This window comes from Doryrhamphus excisus, linkage group LG8 (genome assembly GCF_037039965.1).
Source record: "Doryrhamphus excisus strain RoL-2023G ecotype Guam linkage group LG8, RoL_Dexc_Guam_v1.1, whole genome shotgun sequence".
Lineage (NCBI taxonomy): Eukaryota > Metazoa > Chordata > Actinopteri > Syngnathiformes > Syngnathidae > Doryrhamphus > Doryrhamphus excisus.
This window is the reverse complement of record NC_136364.1, coordinates 19051412-19071932: the sequence shown is the minus strand read 5'-3', so window position 1 is coordinate 19071932 and position 20521 is coordinate 19051412. Positions and strand designations below refer to the sequence as shown.

Below are 20521 nucleotides of genomic sequence, written 5' to 3'. Positions count from 1 at the left end.
GCATTTTAAACATATTTAATCTTATGTAATTTCAGCATGTTTTTTGTTCCAAGTTTTGCATTTCACAGAGGTGGTGCATTTTTTTGAAATCAATGGCATTTTTTTTATTTTATATTTTTACTATAAAGTGTACTTTTTTAATAATTCAAAAATGTAATAGTTTTGCAAAGCAAACTTTCAAAAATGTCAAGAAAATAATACTTTGTCAATTGTTTTCCACTGTTTTAAACGCCATCCCGGTAGGTGGCGCTACTACAAGCAAATGCTACCAAGTGGAAACACGTGAAGAAGAAAGTCGATTGTAAACAAGGAAGTAGCCAAATGTCTTCCGCTCTTGTTATAATGCAGGTTGAATTTAAACGCACTGTTCAAATGTTTCCAACATCGATGACCATGTCTGAAGACAAGAAGGACGCTAGAAGCACTTCCAAACACAAACCGCCAAACTCCCTCCGAAGAACATATAGAGCAGATTATTGGCCTCATGAGTGAGCCCAAAGCCGAAGCCTTCGCCGATCACGACGTGCCACGCAGTGCCGAACTTCTTGTCCATGGCGTCTTTCACCAGCTGCGCTGCGCTCTCGTTGTTGTCGGGGAACTTTTCGAAGGCCGTCATGCACAGCGAGATGGCCTCTATCTTCATGTGCTTGGGCATGTCCGTGTGTCTGACGATAGGGAAGGTGTAAGCTAGCTTCTTTCTGCCCTCTGTGTTTGCTTCGCCGTCCTCTGCCATCTTTACTGTTGGGAAGACTCGATGTTAGTTAGCAAGTTAGCATGGTGCCTCATAACACATAACGATGTGGGCCAGTTGCGTGTGTTTGTTTACATCCTCAGCTCAGATCTCCTTTGTAGCCATTATGTCGTCTTCTTCGCCTTATTCTACTGATTGTTGTCTATAACGAATTGTCGACGTTTCTGTTTGAATCACATATGCCCAGTGAAACAATATTAATGACTCATAATTGGTGGATATTCTTTATGACGTCATAATCAACAATGTACAGCCTGCTTTGAGACAAAAAATGTTTTCAATATCAAGTTAATTAAAGGATGTTACATTTTTATTATTTCTGTGCTGCTGATTGCATTGTTTCATTATTAGTTATAGTTACAGACAGGATCTGTGTGTGTGAGTGAAGAAAAGAAAACATTTAGCATTGGTGCGAAGTAGCAATCTCTCTTATTAAATTGAGGTAAAAAGGACATAAAATGCTCATTTTTTGTACATTTGTCAGTGCTTGTTCTTGTCCTTGTAACAAAGTCCATCGTGACCAATTCCTCCAGTGGCGTTGCTCTATGACGTGTCTTTGAATAAGTCGCCAACAGTGGTTTTGCCTCTAGTGATGATGACTCGATTTTTTTTCTTTCAATCCCCAATTTGCCTTCTTTCTTGGGTGTTCTGTATGACCCCAATTAAGTTATTCATGTCATTATATCAAAGTGTGTGTATACAAGAGAAAAAGCTCAGATTACCATCTGATGAAAGATACAGTAGATACAGAATCCATCTTGACTTGAAGTAAACTTTTATATGTTTCATCTTTCAATGATTCAATTGACAGTCTTAACATGTGCTTGACTGTTGTGTAGTTGCAAAACATCTAAAGGTGAACTGAAAGGCAGTAAGGCATTTTCTACCACTTATGCTGGAGTCACAATAGTCATATATAGTGTTCTGGTCACTAGGTGTTAGTAGTGTTACTGATAAGATATTACCTTTACTTGCACTACATAGTGGAAAATTTTTTTTCCTCCCATTCAGTGTGGAAGTGGTATGTTTTTGGCTTTTTACTTTGCTGTTTTCCCCCACTTGTTTCACACCATTCTTAAGTTTAGAATACATAAATCGGGCTCACTATAGTGAGCCCCCGATTTATGTACCTTAGTAGTTTTTAGTTTTACCTCATTTAGTTACCTCAGGAGCTTTCTATGCCTTGTGTCTGTTCAGAGATCCCATAGCCTGTGTGTAAGAGTTGCACAATGTGGTGTAAAGGTCACTATAGGGGTGTTATTTCATGTCTACAGGGCTCTAATAATTGTAAAATAAACAGTTTTTTATGCTCTAACCACATTCATTAATTTTCTTCCACTTATCCTCACGAGGGTTGCGAGGGTGCTGGAGCCTATCCCAGCTGTCTTCAGGCGAGAGGCGGGGTACACCCTGGACTGGTCGGCAGCCAATCACAGGGCACATATAGACAAACAACCATTCACACTCACATTCATACCAATGGACAATTTGGAGTCTAACTAATTAACCTAGCATGTTTTTGGAATGTGGGACAAAAACCCACACATGCACGGGGAGAACATGCAAACTCCACACAGAGATGGCCGAGGGTGGAATTGAACTCCGGGTTCCTGGCTGTGAGGCCACTTGTCAGCTGTGCAGCCCTGGTTGCAAAATATCTAAAGTTGAATTGAAAGGCAGTAAGGCAGTGCTTCTCAAAAAGTGGGCTGGGCCACCGTTGGGGCGGGGGTTGGAAGTGGAATCGTAGAATGGTATAGTCTTTATGTCTTAATTAAGAACACATGTATGACCATGAAGAACTTCAAACATTGCCTGTACAGTTAGAATAAAGTTTTTATGAGTGTGACACCATAACCTTGAAATAGATTGCTATAACTATTTCCTATGTGTTGACCGGTATCCTGACCACTGTATTGCAATTTCACATGAACTTATATGATATTGTATGTATTAAATTGTACTGTATAATTGTATAATTGTATTGTATTAAATATGACAGGAACAAAATCAGCCTTGTGTGTCTGACCTGGACTACTACAATTACGTAACTCCCACATCTGGGTTTCTGATCTTTTTTGGTTATTATTTAAATCCAGTTGGCATTATTATTCTGATGACCTGACATTGTTTTGGTGTGTTTTTAGGAATGTTTCTGAAATCCCCCCCCCCCTCCCCAACTCCCTGCTGAAGCAAATAGGCACTATAAACAAAGAGAGATATAAAATTGCTGAATGACAGCAGTAGGTTCTCATAAGGAAAAAAACTGTCACCATCTTTTTGAAAACCTAATTAATGTAATCAAAGCTGCTAAATCTAATAATCTGACTTGAGTTTTAATTCAGAAATTCCCAGCGCCTGTCATGATATCGGAATAGAGAGTTGAGGCAACCTCTAGTGATAACCTGAGGACACGTTGCTGTTGAACACATTAGGCACACAGGCCAATGACTCAGGACTCATGGCACGCATATTATAAGCCCCATAATGCTTTATTCATTCAGCGGTGTATTTGTGTGTGTGTTGGGTGGGTGGGGGGTGGGGGGGTGCATGACAGATTAGACACATACAAAGTCATCACACGCATGTTGATGGAAACAATGGCAATGTTATGTAAGTATGCTGTCACATTGGGATTCATACTGAAAGTTTATTTTTGTTGGCTCTCAGGTCAGAATGTTGAAAATTTTAGTCATTTTGCACAGTATTGTAGTTTGTTTTATTTTTTATCTTGTAACTCTACATTAAATTCATTTGAATTAATCAGACAGGTGAGCCTCTGGATGCCCGATGGGACACCTTTGCACGACAAGCTTGTTTTACAGTAATACGATGTTTTGGATTAGGATAATCTCTCTATCCCGACATGTATCATTTATGTTACATTGTATGGTAAAGTCGCTCGCTGCGTGTGGATGAATTCCTCACACCACAGTGATAATCAAACACTTCTCCAATCCGTCATTGTATTTTTTGGGTTTTGGGCAAGGTTCCGTTTGAGCCTTGAGCTGCTTTCTTTACTTCAGGTGCTAACAGGAAGTCTAATGGCGCCACTTCTGTACATGCGACATTAACACAGGCTGCTTTGTCTGTTCAGCAGAGCACAGAGTTAATGAAATGGAGCTTAACAGAGCATGAAACATACACAAGGAGCATAAGAGGTTTGTGGGTGGGATGTGTGTCCTATCTGCACGCATATCTGTGCTCCTCTTCTAAGATTCATTAATATGCTTTCATGTTTCACAAATATGCTTTTGTTGGGGTGAAGCGATGACCACTAAAAACGTCAAAAAAGTAATCATAAGTAATTCCCTCTACAACTTGTGTAAACTCGGAACCTTTACATTGCACTTCCATTGTATCAAATGCTGGCTGAACATCCATTATCAGAAATATGTAGTGCGCTTGTATGGCTCATCAACGTGCAGGGTTGTACAGTGCGACTAATTCACTCATAAGCGCCTGGAAATTAGACTAAAACTAAAAAGGGAACACTGGTTTGAGTGGCTTTTTCAACCCTTTCATGTGCATTTTGCTTCTGAAATAAGTCCATACAAAGTGAGATGAAAGTGAGAATCTGTCTATAGTGTCCCAACTCGAAAAAAATAGAGCGATCCATTCTTCACAGAGTTTCTTCTGCGATAACCAAGACATATTTTTGGTAATAATGTAAAATAATAAAATTCATTAATTCATTCATTTTCTACCACTTATCCTCACAAGGGTCACGGGGGTGCTGGAGCCTATCCCAGCTGTCTTCGGGCGAGAGTCGGCGTACACCCTGAACTGGTGGCCAGCCAATCACAGGGCACATATAGACAAACAACCATTCACACTCATATTCATACCTATGGACAATTTGGAGTCGCCAATTAACCTAGCATGTTTTTGGAATGTGGGAGGAAACCCACGCATGCACGGGGAGAACATGCAAACTCCACAGATGGCCGAGGGTGGAATTGAACCCTGGTCTCCTAGCTGTGAGGTCTGCGTGCTAACCACTCATCCGCCACCATGCAGCCTCGTAAAATAAAATAAAAATAAAAATAAAAATAAAAATAAAAATAAAAATAAAAATAAAAATAAAAATAAAAATAAAAATAAAAATAAAAATAAAAATAAAAATAAAAATAAAAATAAAAATAAAAATAAAAATAAAAATATTTCGGGGCTTTTTGTCGTTGTACTGACATTTCAGGAAACCCAAGAGAAAATGTTAATGTTTACAATGCAAAGAGTAATGTTAAATTCAATTAGCTGAAAGGAGGAAACAATACATTGTGTTGTCAATTCCATTAGATAGCAGGATTACAAAACAATATAAAACCTAATGAGAAAAAAATTCTATCCAAGAGGTCCAGGGGTATAGACTGAACGCCAACAATAACTCTCGTTTTTGCAATTTTGCACCCGGTGGGGTAATTATTCCTTTTGACAAGGTCAATCAAAACAAGGCATTCCTAATTTTGTTAAGCAGAATTTTGTATACATCTCTTGTCCTGAATTCCAATGATGATGAGGATTAGATGCAAGTGTACTAAGTGTACTATTTTAGCATTATGTCCTGAATGTGACACAATGGAATTGTACTAGTGGTTGAATGATGTTAGGCGAGTATTTGTATAGTAAAAGGAGGCAGATGGGGAACAGAAGGGAAGAGGACGCCATATGATTAAAGACCTCAAGCAGAAATAAACCTGACCACTTTGGGACCTACTTGTGTAGGTTGACCCAATAAAACGTGTTCTCGTACGCCTGTGAACGCGTGCATTCACACACCCACACCTTTCAAGCTGTGGTGTGCTGTGTTTGGAGCATCCAAAGTGATCTTGTGAAAGCAGGACGTCGCTCGCTGATGTCAGTGAATGTTGCTCATTGCTCGTCTGTCAGCTTGGGCGCCTCCAGCAAAGATAAGCGAAGATTCAGCCACCCATGGAACACGTGCCCCCGTCCTCTCTCATCTCACCCTCTCTCTGTCTGTCACTTTTTCCCCTCCACTCGCTTTTCCTCACCCACCTGGCTCTACATACCTCGCACCTCGGACTTCTCTCACTCCTTTGTCTTTCTCTCCTCTCTGTTATTCCTGCTGCTTCCCCGTGTGTGTCGTGAATTCACTCAGCCTTATCTTGCCCCCCAGACATACTCAAGCTGGAGTATTTTCTTTTCATCACATGGCTCAATAAGTTGGACGTTATGAAGATAAATTTCATCTCTTTGTAAATGTATTAAATGTATTAAAATGTGTTCCTATAAGACGAGACCCAATCTTTTTTTTAAATTATTATTTAATTAATGAATGATCGCTGCTTTGTGGTTAACTATGGTGTATATTTAGTCCAAAAATATTGAAAGATAAGTCATATATAGTGTTTTGGTCACTCGGTGTTAGTAGTGTTACACTAATAAGACATTACCTTTACTTGCACTAGATAGTGGAAAAAAATAAGTTTTCCTCCCATTCAGTGTGGAAGTGGTATGTTTTTTTTACTTTTTTTTTTACTTTGGCGTTTTTCCCCAACTTAGGTGTCTTTCCCCACTAGTTTTCTCACCATTGTTAAGTTTAGAATACATAAATTGCAGCTCACTTGTTACCGCAGTAGTTTTCTAGGCCTTAAAGTGGCGGCTGTCTCTTGTGTCCATTCAGAGATCCCATAGCCTGTTTGTAAGAGTTGCACAATGTGGTGTAAAGGTCACTATAGGGGTGTTATTTTATGTTTACAGGGCTCTAATCATTCATTCATTCATTCATTTTCTCCTGCTTATCCTCACGAGGGTCACAGGGGGTGCTGGAGCCTATCCCAGCTGTCTTCACATTGTAAAATAAATAGTTTTTATACTATTTTATTACTTAATATTTAATCCTACTTCGGCGGCACGGCAATCGAGTGGTTAGCGCGCAGACCTCACAGTTAGGAGACCAGGGTCCAATTCCACCCTCGGGCATCTCTGTGTGGAGTTTGCATGTTCTCCTCGTACATGGGTGGGTTTTCTCCGGGTACTCCGGTTTCCTCCCACATTCCAAAAACATGCTAGGTTAATTAGCGACTCCAAATTGTCCATAGGTATGGATGTGAGTGTGAATGGTTGTTTGTCTATATGTGTGATTGGCTGGCCGGTCCAGGGTGTACCCCGCCTCTCGCCCAAAGACAGCTGGGATAGGCTCCAGCACCCCCGTGGCCCTCGTGAGGAAAAAGCGGTAGAAAATGAATGAATGAATGAATAATCCTACTTCTCGGAAATTCGTTTATCTTGGGTTGAGTCTGGAACCAATTAACCGCGATAAATGACGGACGACTGTACTTTTATTTTAGAACTGGCCTATCCTCTACTCTTTGTTTCCTTTCATCTCCCTGCTTTGTGTCGTTTTCCTGCCCCGACAGATGTTTTAGTGGGAAGAGGAACAGCTGGCTGCGGCTGGGCTGTTTATTCACCCCTCCTAGTTTTTTTTTATTTTTGTTCTCTTTTCTGTTCATCTTTCTTCTCGTTTGAACAGTCATACATTTAGAGCCCTAATGTGTTTTTTCTAATATTTAAATATCATCTCTGGCAAGCCAATAGGAGGAAACCTTGTTTAAAGAATAGCAGTAACTAGTAGTACAGTAAGTCATTTTAAATAAACTACATTCTCTACGGTAGTTTAGCATTTTAGTACATTCAGTGATTTATGATGTGTGTTACTGCTATAAGTGTGTGTGTGTGTGTGTGTGCATCCATTTGTGTCCAAGTGTGTATGTGTGGGATCACCGGAGGCGCTTTCTCAATCTCCTCTTAACTTCTCCTCTTAACTAGAACATTATGTAACTGTGTAAACCATCACAAGCACACACATGTGGTGCACGCGCAAGCAGCCTTTCCATCACATGCAGTGGGAGCTTTTCCACGATCACCTGTGTCGGAATCACAAGTCATTGATGTGTCATGCTGCAACGATTTCCTCATCACAGATTTTGAGGATGATGCAGTAAATATTTGCTTTTAATCTCAAATAAATCCAACGGCACTACACGCTATTCCGGGATGTGTACAATTGGGATGAGAACTACGGCTTGAGAGATTGCAGGAAAAAAATGTGCGGCACCGGAACTCCTATTGGTAGTAGATTGTTTTCTGGTCAGCCATTACACTCTGAAACACAGAGGGACATAAAGAAGCAATCAGCAAGTCTGTTACTTATAGTTACTGACCTTTTGACCTTATAAGCACTTGAATAAGATGAGTTTATCTACTTTATCTCATGCTTTGATGTTATGTTGTCATGTTACATTGCAAGACAGAAGCAATGGATTTGATGGGCAGGATTAAACTTTTATGTTCTAGTCATGAAACCTGCAAAGAGGAAATAAATATCATATCTTGGATCACGTCACTCCATATGTCCTATCATCCTTTCATCTTTCTGCTTATTTATCTCATCTTCACCTCCATGTCATGTATACACAGCATATAATCTCATCCTAATCATCATCATCCTACTGGTATCATCACCCGCATCCAATCATCCCGTTTCCTCATCTCTGCTTCTCTTCCAGCATCCCCTCATCTTCCCGACTTACATATCCTTTTATCCCATTGTGCTTCTCCCAGCTACCCCTGCCTCATCCCATAATCCTTTCATTCTAGTATTAAACATCCTATATCATCTCTACCTCATCTCTTGACCCTAAAACATTCCAAGCAATCTCTTCATCCTCATATTTCATCTCACTCGCATCACGTGTTCATCCTCCGACGTCATTTTGTCATCCATTTCATCAGTTTATGATCCTACTCTCATCATCTAACTCATCATCTGTTGATTCTACACACCTCATCACTCCACCTTTATCGTTTGGTTCCTCATCTTCCTAACGTTGTCAATGCAACCTCATGTTTTTCTTACTTTTCTGTCTCATCTTAGTTAAGGATCCTCACACCTCATCCCAATCACTAGAATCCCTTCATTCTCATACTCGGCCCTAATCTCACCTCCAGCTCTATTTCATCCTCCTTCCTCATCTCCACCTCATCTATCATGTTTTTCTTCATTTCCCTTTGTTTCATCATTTCTTCAACCTCATCATCTGTTCATCCAACCTCCTCCCCACTTGACAATTTTCTATCCTGTTTTTACCTAAATTTGTTCAATCCCCTCCTGACATCTCATTGTCCTGTCATCCTCATCTCTCATCTCTACTTCATTCCATGATCTCCATGATCCTACCTCCATTTCATCATAAGCCACCATGATGCTAGCACAACCCACCCTATGCCCCCCTGGTTGTATTCCCTACCTCCATCTCATGGTTCCTCAGCTCTTCCGTACCTCTGTTTGATCAGTTCTTCCTCATCTCATACGTCATTTCTACAACCCTCTCATCATCTGTCCTCATCCCCAACTCCATTCCCTCATCCCTTTATTTTATCCCATCCTCACCACTTTCTCGTCATCTGTCTGTGGTGTCCACGCCTTCCTTCTCCCTTTCATCTCTTTGCTCAGTCTGGTGTGTTCTCTTATAGCTACCACCTGGGGGTGTATCATCTGTTGGGGTGGGCTCACACCTGAGACAAAGCCCCTCCCCTAACACCAAATTTAAATGTCTGCTGGTACGTCCTCTCATGTCCCCACATGCACCCCCCCCCCCCACACACAAACACATCAACACTTTGTCCTTAGTGAGTGGTCATCAACTGTTCTCTTTCTCTCTCATACACTCTCTCGCTCTCTCTCTCTAACAGCGAGCGAGGTCTCATTAAAGTGATCTTTCTCTCAGTGTGCAAGCTCTATGTCTCAGTCGGTGTAGAAGAGGACAGGAGGACAGTGGAGACCTTATTTCTTACTTCACATTCAGATCTCAGTAGGTACCTCTCATCCTTCCTACCGCTCTTATCTTTTTACTTGTCTTTTCGATGCTTTTGTGGCACTTGTATATGATGGAAAATGTAAAAGTTTTGTTTGAATTAATATCCTGCATGGAAAAAGATGTTTTGTTACTGTTTATGCATTCATCTTGATAGTTTTAACAGTATCACTATAATCAACTGGGATGCATTGTAAGTTCATTAAATGTGTGTACTGTTGGTAAAGATAAAAGTGGAGTTTATACTGTAAATTTAGGTCTCTTTATGAAATAATAATGTACTGTGGTGCTGCTTAAAACTAGTATAGGAGTAAGATATATTATGTCATTATCAGCATGAGCGGGCTTTTGTCACTTACATAAATTCCTTTGTGCAGTTTCAACGTGTTCTTTTTATGCTGACTGCTAACATCTCAGTGAACATCCTCGCCTTCACTGTCCTCAACTGGCTGGCTGTGTTTGTAAATGTGAGCTTGGTGGTGTTGGTCTGTAACTTAGCTTACCTGCTAGAAGAAAAAAATGGTGTTTTTTATGTCAAAAGTCATGGAATTTTACTTTGGAATCTTTTTCCGATCTTACTGGTTAACAAAATTATATTTATTTAAATATTTATTATAATTATTTTTCTTATTTTCTTCTTATTATTTTATTTAAACATGAGATTTTGTATATTTTCATTATGCCCTAAGTTCAGCAAATATTACACATGAGAAATATTTGAAGCGCCTCAATTTAAAAGAGTTGTTAGAGTCAGGAAAATGTTCCAAAAGAGGTTAAGTTTTATGTAATCGGAACATTACTGTGAATAAACACCTTGGCGCCCCACATCCAGCTCAGTGTTGATGCCGAATGTGTGTTTGTGTTTCCACGACTCATTAGAGTGCTTAATTATCAAATACAGTATATGCAAAAATGTGTGGGAAAAAAATTGAAGCGATTTTATTTTTATATTTAACATTTATTTTACAATTTTATCACTGTATTTAATTAATTTAATTATTAATTTATTATAGTATTTGTATAACATTTATATAATAATAATAAATTTAAATGAATAAATATACATACATATAAATAATATATAATAATATATATAAATAGTTTTTTATAAAGAAATGATCATTTATGGATATGTTTTATTAATTTCTTTATATGTTTTTTAACAGAAACAAGATTTCAAAAATACAAAAAATCTCATTTTAAATCTGGACATAAGGGAACAATTTTTCCTCATTGAAATGTTTTTTTTCTAAGCATCATATTTTGGGCTAAAAATGAGCTAACCAATCCAAGAAGGTCGGGTCAGTCCTTTAAAGTGATAGCGATGACAGACATAAGCAGCATAATCAAGCACAGGCAGCGCTTGAAAAGATTTATCAGAACTGATGTCAGTTTTTCCTTGCCTCCGCCACCAACAGCTTGCTCATGTGGGGTTCAGTTGGTTTTCTTCAACGTATGAAGGTCATGGTTTTTGATGTTGGAAGTGTGTCAGGATGATATAATACTAGTTTATTGTGTTTTCTGTGATTGTTTAGTTGGAAGGTTTAAAATACAACTATATCATAATCATTATAAGCACTTTCATCCACCAAAAGTCTGTGGCCAACAATAAAATAAAAATTCTTATTTTAAAGCAACAAGTCGTTTACACTGGACTCATACTCGTATCTCATGTTTGTAATGATGCTATGTCTGCGCTGCACAAACAGACATGACTCCAAGGCGGAGACATTTTAATGAGTTGGGGAAAAAGTTGAGTGTTGTGGGGTCCAAATGATATCGGATCCTGTATTCATGTTGTGGTCTTTTTCTACTGAGTCTCTCTTAGCACATGATATATCCTCTGAGACAGTTTGAATATAAATAATAAGCAGCAAAGAGCTCTTGACATTTTCTTATAAATAATGCGGCCGTATCTTAACCACTGAAGGCCCCCCCCCACTCATCTGAGAATGAAAGAACAAGACACACGTTGATGGTTGCGTGTTTTCATTTAAGAGGGTGTGACTAATGATGCTTCTTTAATCCCTCGTATGATACGGGGGTTTTCACTTATTCCATACAATGCTTGCAATCCATATCTATGAATTGTGACAAACTGGGCATACAATGCAGGATTAAACCTGTTTAGTTTATTTTTCAACTTGTGTGGTCCGAGTACATTTGTGGTAACATAAAGTTATGTACGCATGTAATAGGCTGGACTGTTTCAAACTGCCTAAAGCTGCATCACCGGCGCTCGACAAAGACTCGAGTTTCACTGACTCATGGGTATACGCCACGAAAAGAATATGTGATGGCCTGCCAGACACTTTATGTTTACATTTCTGACTTAACCCCAGTCTACCATAAAAATGACCAAAAACAGTGTGAATAAGGCATCTGACTTCCTATATGGCTCCCAATATTCCCATTAGCTTCGCCAGAGAGTGCGCTGGCATCTCCAAAAACATTCTTTCCGTTGTGTCGTACGGCGTCTGCACAGTGCGGAGCTAATGTGAGCCTACAATTGTGCGGAAAACTTCCAGAGGCTTCATCTGAGCCGTTCGGGATTCAGTAGCCATGCTTACATGAGGAGATTTTCCTCTTTCCGAATGGAATGTTTCCAAATGACAGTGTATACATTCATTCATTTTCTACCGCTTTTCCTCACGAGGGGGTGCTGGAGCCTATCCCAGCTGTCTTCGAGCGAGAGGCGGGGTACACCCTGGACTGGTGGCCAGCCAATCACAGGGCACATATAGACAAACAACCATTCACACTCACATTCATACCTATGGACAATTTGGATTAACCTAGCATGTTTTTGGAATGTGGGAGGAAACCGGAGTACCCGGAGAAAACCCACGCATGCACAGGGAGAACATGCAAACTCCACACAGAGATGGCCGAGGGTGGAATTGAACCCTGGTCTCCTAGCTGTGAGGTCTGCGTGCTAACCACTTGTTCGCTGTGCCGCCCAGTACACATGGAAAGGAATATTCCAATCTCCTATCTACATACATGCACCGCAATAATCAAACGGAATAGTCAATGGGACATGCACAGTAAAATGTAAACAACATCACGTGATTCATCGAAGATGGCGGACGACAGTGTGATTGAGGCACAGTTGCTACGCTTTTTTTTAAAGCAGCAACTGGAAGGTTCAGTTCTTTTAAAGTTTGTATCAAAAACGAACTTTCTGCTGTAGTCCAGTGATGACTGCTCGCCGCCATTTTCAAAACCTGAGAGACGTCTGCGTGTTACGTCACAGTGTTGATGCCGAATGTGTATTTGTGTTCCCACGACTCATTAGAGTGCTTAATTATCAAATACAGTACATGCAAAAATGTTTGGGAAAAAAATTGAAGAGATTTTATTTTTATATTTAACATTTAGTTTACAATTAAAATTTTTAAAAATTAATTTAATTATTAATTTATTATAGTATTTGTCTAAAATGTATATAATAATAATAATAATAATAATAATAATAATAATAATAATAATAATAATAATAATAATAATAATAATAACAATAATAATTTTAAATGAATAAATGCACATACATATAGATAATATATAATATATATATATTTTATAAATAAATGACCATTTATGGATATATTTTATTAATTTCTTTATACGTTTTTTAACAGAATATTCCCATGCATGCGCTGAAAAAAACGCACCCTGGCAACTTTCCGATTGAGCGGATACAAGATATCTCAATCAGATTGGGGAAAGGAATATTCCACCCCTATGAATCTGATTATATGTTCATTCGGATTGGCACTTTTCTTTCGGAATGAGGTGTATGCAAAGGTTAGATTCTTTCCGTTTGAGCAAATAACCCGAATGGAATTGGAATATTTGGGTCCATGTAAACGTAGCTAGTGTGAGCTTGGGGTTTTTCTACAGACCTTCACATGTCTGAAAACTGAGCTTTAAGCCAGCATGCAGAACATCACTGGCCTCTATAGCCTACATTGTATAAACTACACAATAAACACATATAGTGACCAGTATAGAATACTACATATCACGTCTTTAAGTGCAGCTTCGGAATGCCTTGTATTTGTGTTTTTATGCTTGAAAAGGTCTCATTTAGGGCAAGAGATAACAGGAATAGCACCGCTGTCACTTTTGTCACATCACCATCAACCCAAGGAAGAGTCTGAATGGAGAAGAAGACGCGTAGAAAGTCGTACAATGAGATACAATCAAAGCAGGACTTGGACTCTGTGGTCACAAAAGGAAGAACTGGGTTGCATCACACAGAGTGAACACTTTACACATGTTTGTTGACAAACAAATCATCATCACACTCTTGTCACTGATGAGTAATATTCATTCATTCATTTTCTACCGCTTTTTCTTCATGAGGGTCGCGGGGATGCTGGAGCCTATCCCAGCTGTCTTCGGGCGAGAGGCGGGGTACACCCTGGACTGGTCGCTAGCCAATCACAGGTCACATATACGTAGACAAACAACCATTCACACTCACATTCATACCTATGGACAATTTGGAGTGGCCAATTAACCTAGCATGTTTTTGGAATGTGGGAGGAAACCGGAGAAAACCCATGCATGCAAACTCCACACAGAGATGGCCGAGGGTGGAATTGAACTCAGGTCTCCTAGCTGTGAGGCCTGCACATTAACCACTCCTCCACCGCGCAGCCCACAAAATTATCTTTTCTTCAAGAAAATGGATGTATAGGATTAATTTCAAAATTCTAACAAAATGGACCTCGACCACATTGTGTTCACCTTGAAACGGTCGACTGTATTAGTCCAAAGGGCAACATGCTCCAACAATTAAAGGGGGCTGTACCCACAGCAATGGTCTACTGTAAAGTGAGCACCAATCTGCATCTCTGTAGGTTTTATTCTCAAGAGATGAACAAAGTCTGGCTTTACATTCCTCATGCATCAACCTGAAAAAAAAGAAAACCCTAGAGAGAACCAATGAAGCAGGAAATGAATCCCAGTTTTTTTTTTTTTTGTCTCAGCTGGATATGTGTGTGTCCCTTGAGGGCATGGGAGTCCACAGCAGTCATAGTGAAGAAACAAGGAGACATTGCTGCATGATGATTAATAACCAAAATCCTCCGCACACATAAACCACCTCCAGCTTTACTTTCTCATGTTACTCCCAGCTCTTAACTGTGGAATGAGGCCTGTAAAAGAAAAGTGTTGAGTGACTCTCTCATCTTTATTTGAACAGCGCCTCTGCAAAAAGACAACAAGACAAGTGCAAGCTGTTTCGCGACACTCACGGGATCGTCAGTGACACAAACGGGCTGCTCAGCCACCATGAATAAGTCCAGCTGACTGGCTTCAACTGAGTTTGACCCTTTAACTTGGGGGTGTTTGTACAAGTTAAAGCTCGATTCCATTGTTTTTATGAATGTCAAATCTACTTGTAATGATTTGGGTACAAGGTAACAACTGAAGATGTCAATGATCAGCACTATCATTATGAATAATAAAAGCTATTACTCATCACGGCGGTCGAGTGGTTAGCGCGCAGACCTCACAGCTAGGAGACCAGGGTTCAAGTACACCCTCCGCTATCTCTGTGTGGAGTTTGCATGTTCTCCCCGTGCATGCGTGGGTTTTCTCCGGGTACTCCGGTTTCCTCCCACATTCCAAAAACATGCTAGGTTAATTAGCGACTCCAAATTGTCCATAGGTATGAATGTGAGTGTGAATGGTTGTTTGTCTATATGTGCCCTGTGATTGGCTGGCCACCAGTCCAGGGTATACCCCGCCTCTTGCCTGAAGACAGCTGGGATAGGCTCCAGCACCCCCGCGACCCTCGTGAGGATAAGCGGTAGAAAATGAATGAATGAATGACCAAAAAATAAATATTCTACATATACGTCTTTACTGTTTTATTGTTATTTTGGCTGATATCAGACATATATTCGATATCACATGTTTTTATAGGCAAACAAAAGATGGAAATCCTACAAAGTCCCGCTGAGCACCTTTTACGTATATCAATGATATGACATATACCCCGCCTCTCGTCCGAAGACAGCTGGGATAGGCTCCAGCACCCACGCGACCCTTGTGAGGATAAGCGGTAGAAAATGAATAATAAAAAGATGATTGTGTTTTGTCTACATGTGGTGGTATTGTCATGAACTGGGGCTGCATGAGTGCTGCCCACACTGGGGAATTTCGGTTCATTGAGAGGAAACATGAATTCTGACATGTATTGTGATATTCTGAAACTAACTATTCTTACACTAATATGCTGCTTCTTCCAAATTTTTGATCCCGCCTCCTCTTTGTCCCAACAGCATTTTCCAGCTGCGTGTGAGGCCTTCATGGATTCTCCATACAATGGCAATACGTCCTTGCAGACATCCACTTCCAATCTCAACGCCGGTTATTCCCGTCCCTCGGAGACGGAGGATGACGGAAAAGTGTCTAGTGACACAATTTGGCTGTGGATTGCTGTCCTGGCAACCATCGGCAACATAGTGGTGGTGGCTGTGGTTTGTGCCTGTGCCTTCTGACAAGACGGGAGGACGGAAAGAGGCTGTGACAGAAAGTTACATCATCAATATAGATATATTTTTTCTAGAATGATAACAGATAGCCTTACTTTAAAATATAGTATTTTTTTCCACAATGAAACAAGAATGCACCGTATAATGTTTGGATGTGTAAATAAAACATTTCCATTGTGTAAATAGAAAACAGGACAACAAAAACTGACCTGCATCTCAGCCTATATTTTAAAGATCATCAGGTAAATATTAAATTCATATAATATTTTCCAGGCTGTTTGTTTGTTATGCAAGTCAAGCTGTTGTTGCACAAGGCCTTCCAGTAACACTGAGGTCAAACAACGAGTCCTGTCACTCAAACCACTTAGAACAATCATCTCCATCAGCTTATGTTGGGCCTTTAAACTCAAGTAGCGAGCCCCTCTAGTGGTCATATTGGTAATAACTGCTGACTGCCAGGTAGCAAATATGAATGAGGTGCCAGTCAGTGACAAATGAGAAAAATGAAATGAAAAGGAAGGAAACATAATGCAAAGGTCACTGTTGATGTCAATACAATAGGCAATTGGATAATAGTGTCCAAATATGACACTCCAATGCAATGCTTTTGTACATACAGTGCGTCTAGATTTGCACATGCAGAGACTATTTGTTTTGCGTGATCTTTGGTGCAGAATCACGGAGAAACCAGACACTTTCATTCATGGCCCTGCTCTCGAACCCACTGATGATACTCACCACATTTATGCTGTTTAACAGTGAGCCTCCCAGCTCGCATCCATTGTCCATCGCCCTTAGTCCACCCAAGCTGAAGCCGTGGTGTTCTGTACAAGCACAAATCATTAAGGACTCCACAAAGAAGAATGCATGGGCCACAGTGAACAAGACTACATCTTATCAACCAGGAAGCGAGAGGGTTTCTTTTAATCCTTCTCCAAAATCCTCAACTATCAGTCCAGCCTGACCACTCCAAGGACATGCCAGCAACACCACCCATCCACCCAACACAGAATGTGAGTTCGCTTCTTCATAATAACCACCATTTTTATAATGCAGGTTTTAAATGATGCCTTCACTATAAATATATGCAAATTTGTGGTATGAATTTAGACATATTTTTTGTGTTTTTTTCAAAATGAAAAAAAAAACATTAGTGCTGATCATTGACTATGAATCATTTGGTTTTCTGCTTATAATTTAGTTTTGGTTTAAAATTATTATCAAAATTATTAAATTATTAATAATAATATAGTAGAGCTTAAAAATTAGAAAAACTGGAAAAAAAATTGGAGTGAGATATACTAGCAATTTGTCATAAACAATTCATTTTCAATGTCGCTTATCCTCACTAGGATATGCTGGAGTCTATCCCAGCTGACTTTGGGTGACAGTTAGTACAAACTGGACTGGTCGCCAGCCAAACAACCATTCACACTCATATTCATACCTATATACAATTTAGAATTGTTTTTGGAATGTGGGAATTTGGGAATTGGAATCATAGACCAGTACATACAGTATACAGGCAATACAGTACAATACAGTATAGATCATTCTCCATACGCTACACAATCTAATGTGATGGCTACTATGCAGTTCTGTACTACTACAAACTACTATCACAATAATAAAAATGGGTGCATTTTGACCTTTTACTTTTTTTCCATCAGCAGATAAAATCCAGATCCAGCTTCATTCTTCTTGATGTTCTGAACAAAAGATTTGGAATAAAGAGTAACTATAAGCATGATGTCGGTTTCAAAGTGGATTCAAGTCCTCTGAATGATTTGGAACCACGGACTTGTTGTTCTTTCTTCAAATGAGATGGATCTACGAACACTTGCTGCTTGGCAGTACTACAGGAAATAGAAATAGTTTGGTTGGACTTTGTGTTTGTGAATCTCTGATTCCAGCTCTAATTTATTCATGCTGTGGTGATAACGTTGTTCACTGTGACATCCACAGTCACAAATACAGTATTTTGTGTATTTTACTTCATATGCATGCCTATCATAAGATCTGTGGCTTTTAATGGAGTCAATCATTTGTTTTAAATTCAGAGATGATTTGCCAATGTTTGTGCTTAGAGATTGTTTTTCGGATAAGATGATTCTGAATCATGTTGACTTGTTTTTCAAAGGACTTTTGTAAGAACAGACCTTTCTTATGCAACTTTCCGAATCATCTGTGAAATAGCTTCATTAAAATAATAAGGTTAGAAGAGATGATTGTTTGTCCCATCAGGTTTATGAACTTTCTTTTAACTATGCACGTTTTTGCAGCCCTGTATAACCTATGAGTGAGTCAAACACAAATCCAGGCAAGTGAGTACACTTCATGCCTGGGGCAAACCCAAACTGCTCCACAAGCTACGGGAACAAAAGCCACTCGAAAAAACGCCAAAGAAGATGAGCACTGTAGAAAGGCCATTACTTATTTCTCTGTTGAGTAACTGTAATAAATATTGTTATCATAAGCTAGTTATTTAATATGAGTTTAAAGGTCTAAGTAATTGGAAAAGAAAATGGTGAAAAAGTTTTTGAACAAATATTTTTTTAGTTCACGGCGTTCTGCGTAGTGACATGAAAATCAATCATAAGGCAAACAGAAGTGAGCCCATTGTGTTAACATGTTCTGATACCGTTGATTGGGTAACATGATGACCAACATGATGACCAAATATTCTAACAAAAGGCCATATAGTAATTTCTTGCAACTTTGCGTTTCAAATTTTGCAGCTTCACTTCACCATTTTTTGACAATATATAAATGAATATCATGCTGCTTCATGGTTGAATCGATGCACATTTAACATACTTTAAGGCATTCGGAAGATGCATTCAAATATGCTGGGAATGATATGTACTGGATATGTTTACACTGGTCACTAGGTGTCAGTAATGTTACTGTAATGTCGGAATTGGCTTTTATTGCAGGTAAAGGGAAACATCACACAAGCATGTGTCTTATTCTTGTTTAAAACGGCTTATTTTCCATTTTTATGTATACTATTTGGGGTAATATGAGAGGGTAGACATGAATATAGGGGTGTTATTTCATGTCTAATCATCTCAAAGCCTGTGCTGTCAACAGGCTTCAGGGAGTTGGGGTTTATCAATGTACTTCCGCATAACTACACTTGGTGGCATCCTGTTCAGGGTTTTTGGAGGCTTGATAACTTTGGGTTGAATGCCGAGACCCCGGACTCGTCACCAGTCAATCACAGAGCTCATGTAGAGACCACTCCACCTTGTGTGCCGCTGGGAAGAATGTCTATCAAGGTAAAATACTAGGTTGCTAGCCTAGTCTAGTTTCAAGGTCAGCTGATTCAAAGTGGTGACAAACATGAAGAACTTGTCTCCCCAGACACTCATTCTTGACCCTGAGAAGAAATATAGACATTACAAAGATAACTCACAGATAATACATCTGCAGTATTACTAAAAACAATGTCATGGCCTCCATTCAAGGTTGAAAATGGTCGCAAAATAAACAGATTTTTTTTTTTTTTGCAGATGTTTGCGTTTTTAGACATCATCTGTGAAATAACTTCATTAAAATAATACGTTTAGAAGAGATGATTGTTTGTCCCATCAGGTTTATGAACTTTCTTTTAACCATGCACGTTTTTGCAGCCCTGCATAACCTATGAGTGAGTCAAACGTAAATCCAGGCAAGTGAGTACACTTCATCTCGACCCGATCGACAAAGAGCATTCTGCTGGCTTATTATACTCTATTCCTTCAGGATTCCATGAACATGAACTGAGTTGGCCTCTCAGTGCATTTCATGCATGGTCAACAGTCAGTGGTCAGCTTTACATGGCAATAATTATAGCAACACTACTGATCTATGGGCTGTACTACAGTTGTTTATTAATAACAAATAAGACTTAGAAAGAAAGTAAACAGGATTTATTGTTTTGGCTGGCCAAAAATGTAAAAATACTATTTTGTTAATGCTTGTCTGAACACTCCAGTTTCTGGGATACAATGAAATTGTGCTTATCAGTGGTGGGCGGTGGATTTGTGACCTTGGCATTGAACACCCAAAATTTTGCAGGCAGACACTGTGAGGGTCAATATTATAAAAAAAAGAATAATACAGTATATATACAGTATATCTGTATTTTTCTATTCTACTTTCTTAAAATTCTGCCCCACGGCCATGTACCATATGCAGCCATTGTTACCAAAAACATGACAGTCACGGAAAACGTTTAAATAAAAAACAGATGAGACGTTCATTTTTCCTCCTCAGTCAGCCATTGTGGGCGTAACCTTTCATTTGTTGAACAGTTTGGCTCTGATCAGCTAAACAGAGGACAAAAAATGCAGATGAAGCAAATTAGTTAAAAAAAAAAATCCCCTCTATTGCTAGTAGTGTATATCTAACATGGGCTTTTGTGCATGGGACACTGGGACTAC

The 20521-nt window shown here is 39.3% G+C and overlaps 2 long non-coding RNA genes and 1 pseudogene across 3 annotated transcripts; 2 read left to right on the top strand and 1 right to left on the bottom strand.

Annotated features, from left to right (window-relative positions):
- Positions 1–254: 254 nt before the first annotated feature.
- LOC131134658 (dynein axonemal light chain 4 pseudogene) lies at positions 255–857 on the bottom strand (annotated as a pseudogene).
- Positions 858–9314: 8457 nt separating this feature from the next.
- Positions 9315–16029, top strand: LOC144899672 (uncharacterized). Its single transcript, XR_013628006.1, has 3 exons — positions 9315–9331; positions 9464–9582; positions 15882–16029. It is a non-coding gene; the product is annotated as an uncharacterized LOC144899672 (long non-coding RNA).
- A 68-nt stretch (positions 16030–16097) lies between these two features.
- LOC144899673 (uncharacterized) lies at positions 16098–18319 on the top strand. Of its 2 annotated transcripts, none has more exons than XR_013628008.1 (2): positions 16098–17107; positions 17768–18319. It is a non-coding gene; the product is annotated as an uncharacterized LOC144899673 (long non-coding RNA). The 2 variants fall into 2 exon arrangements; XR_013628007.1 differs by having other exon boundaries at positions 17765–18319.
- Positions 18320–20521: the final 2202 nt, after the last annotated feature.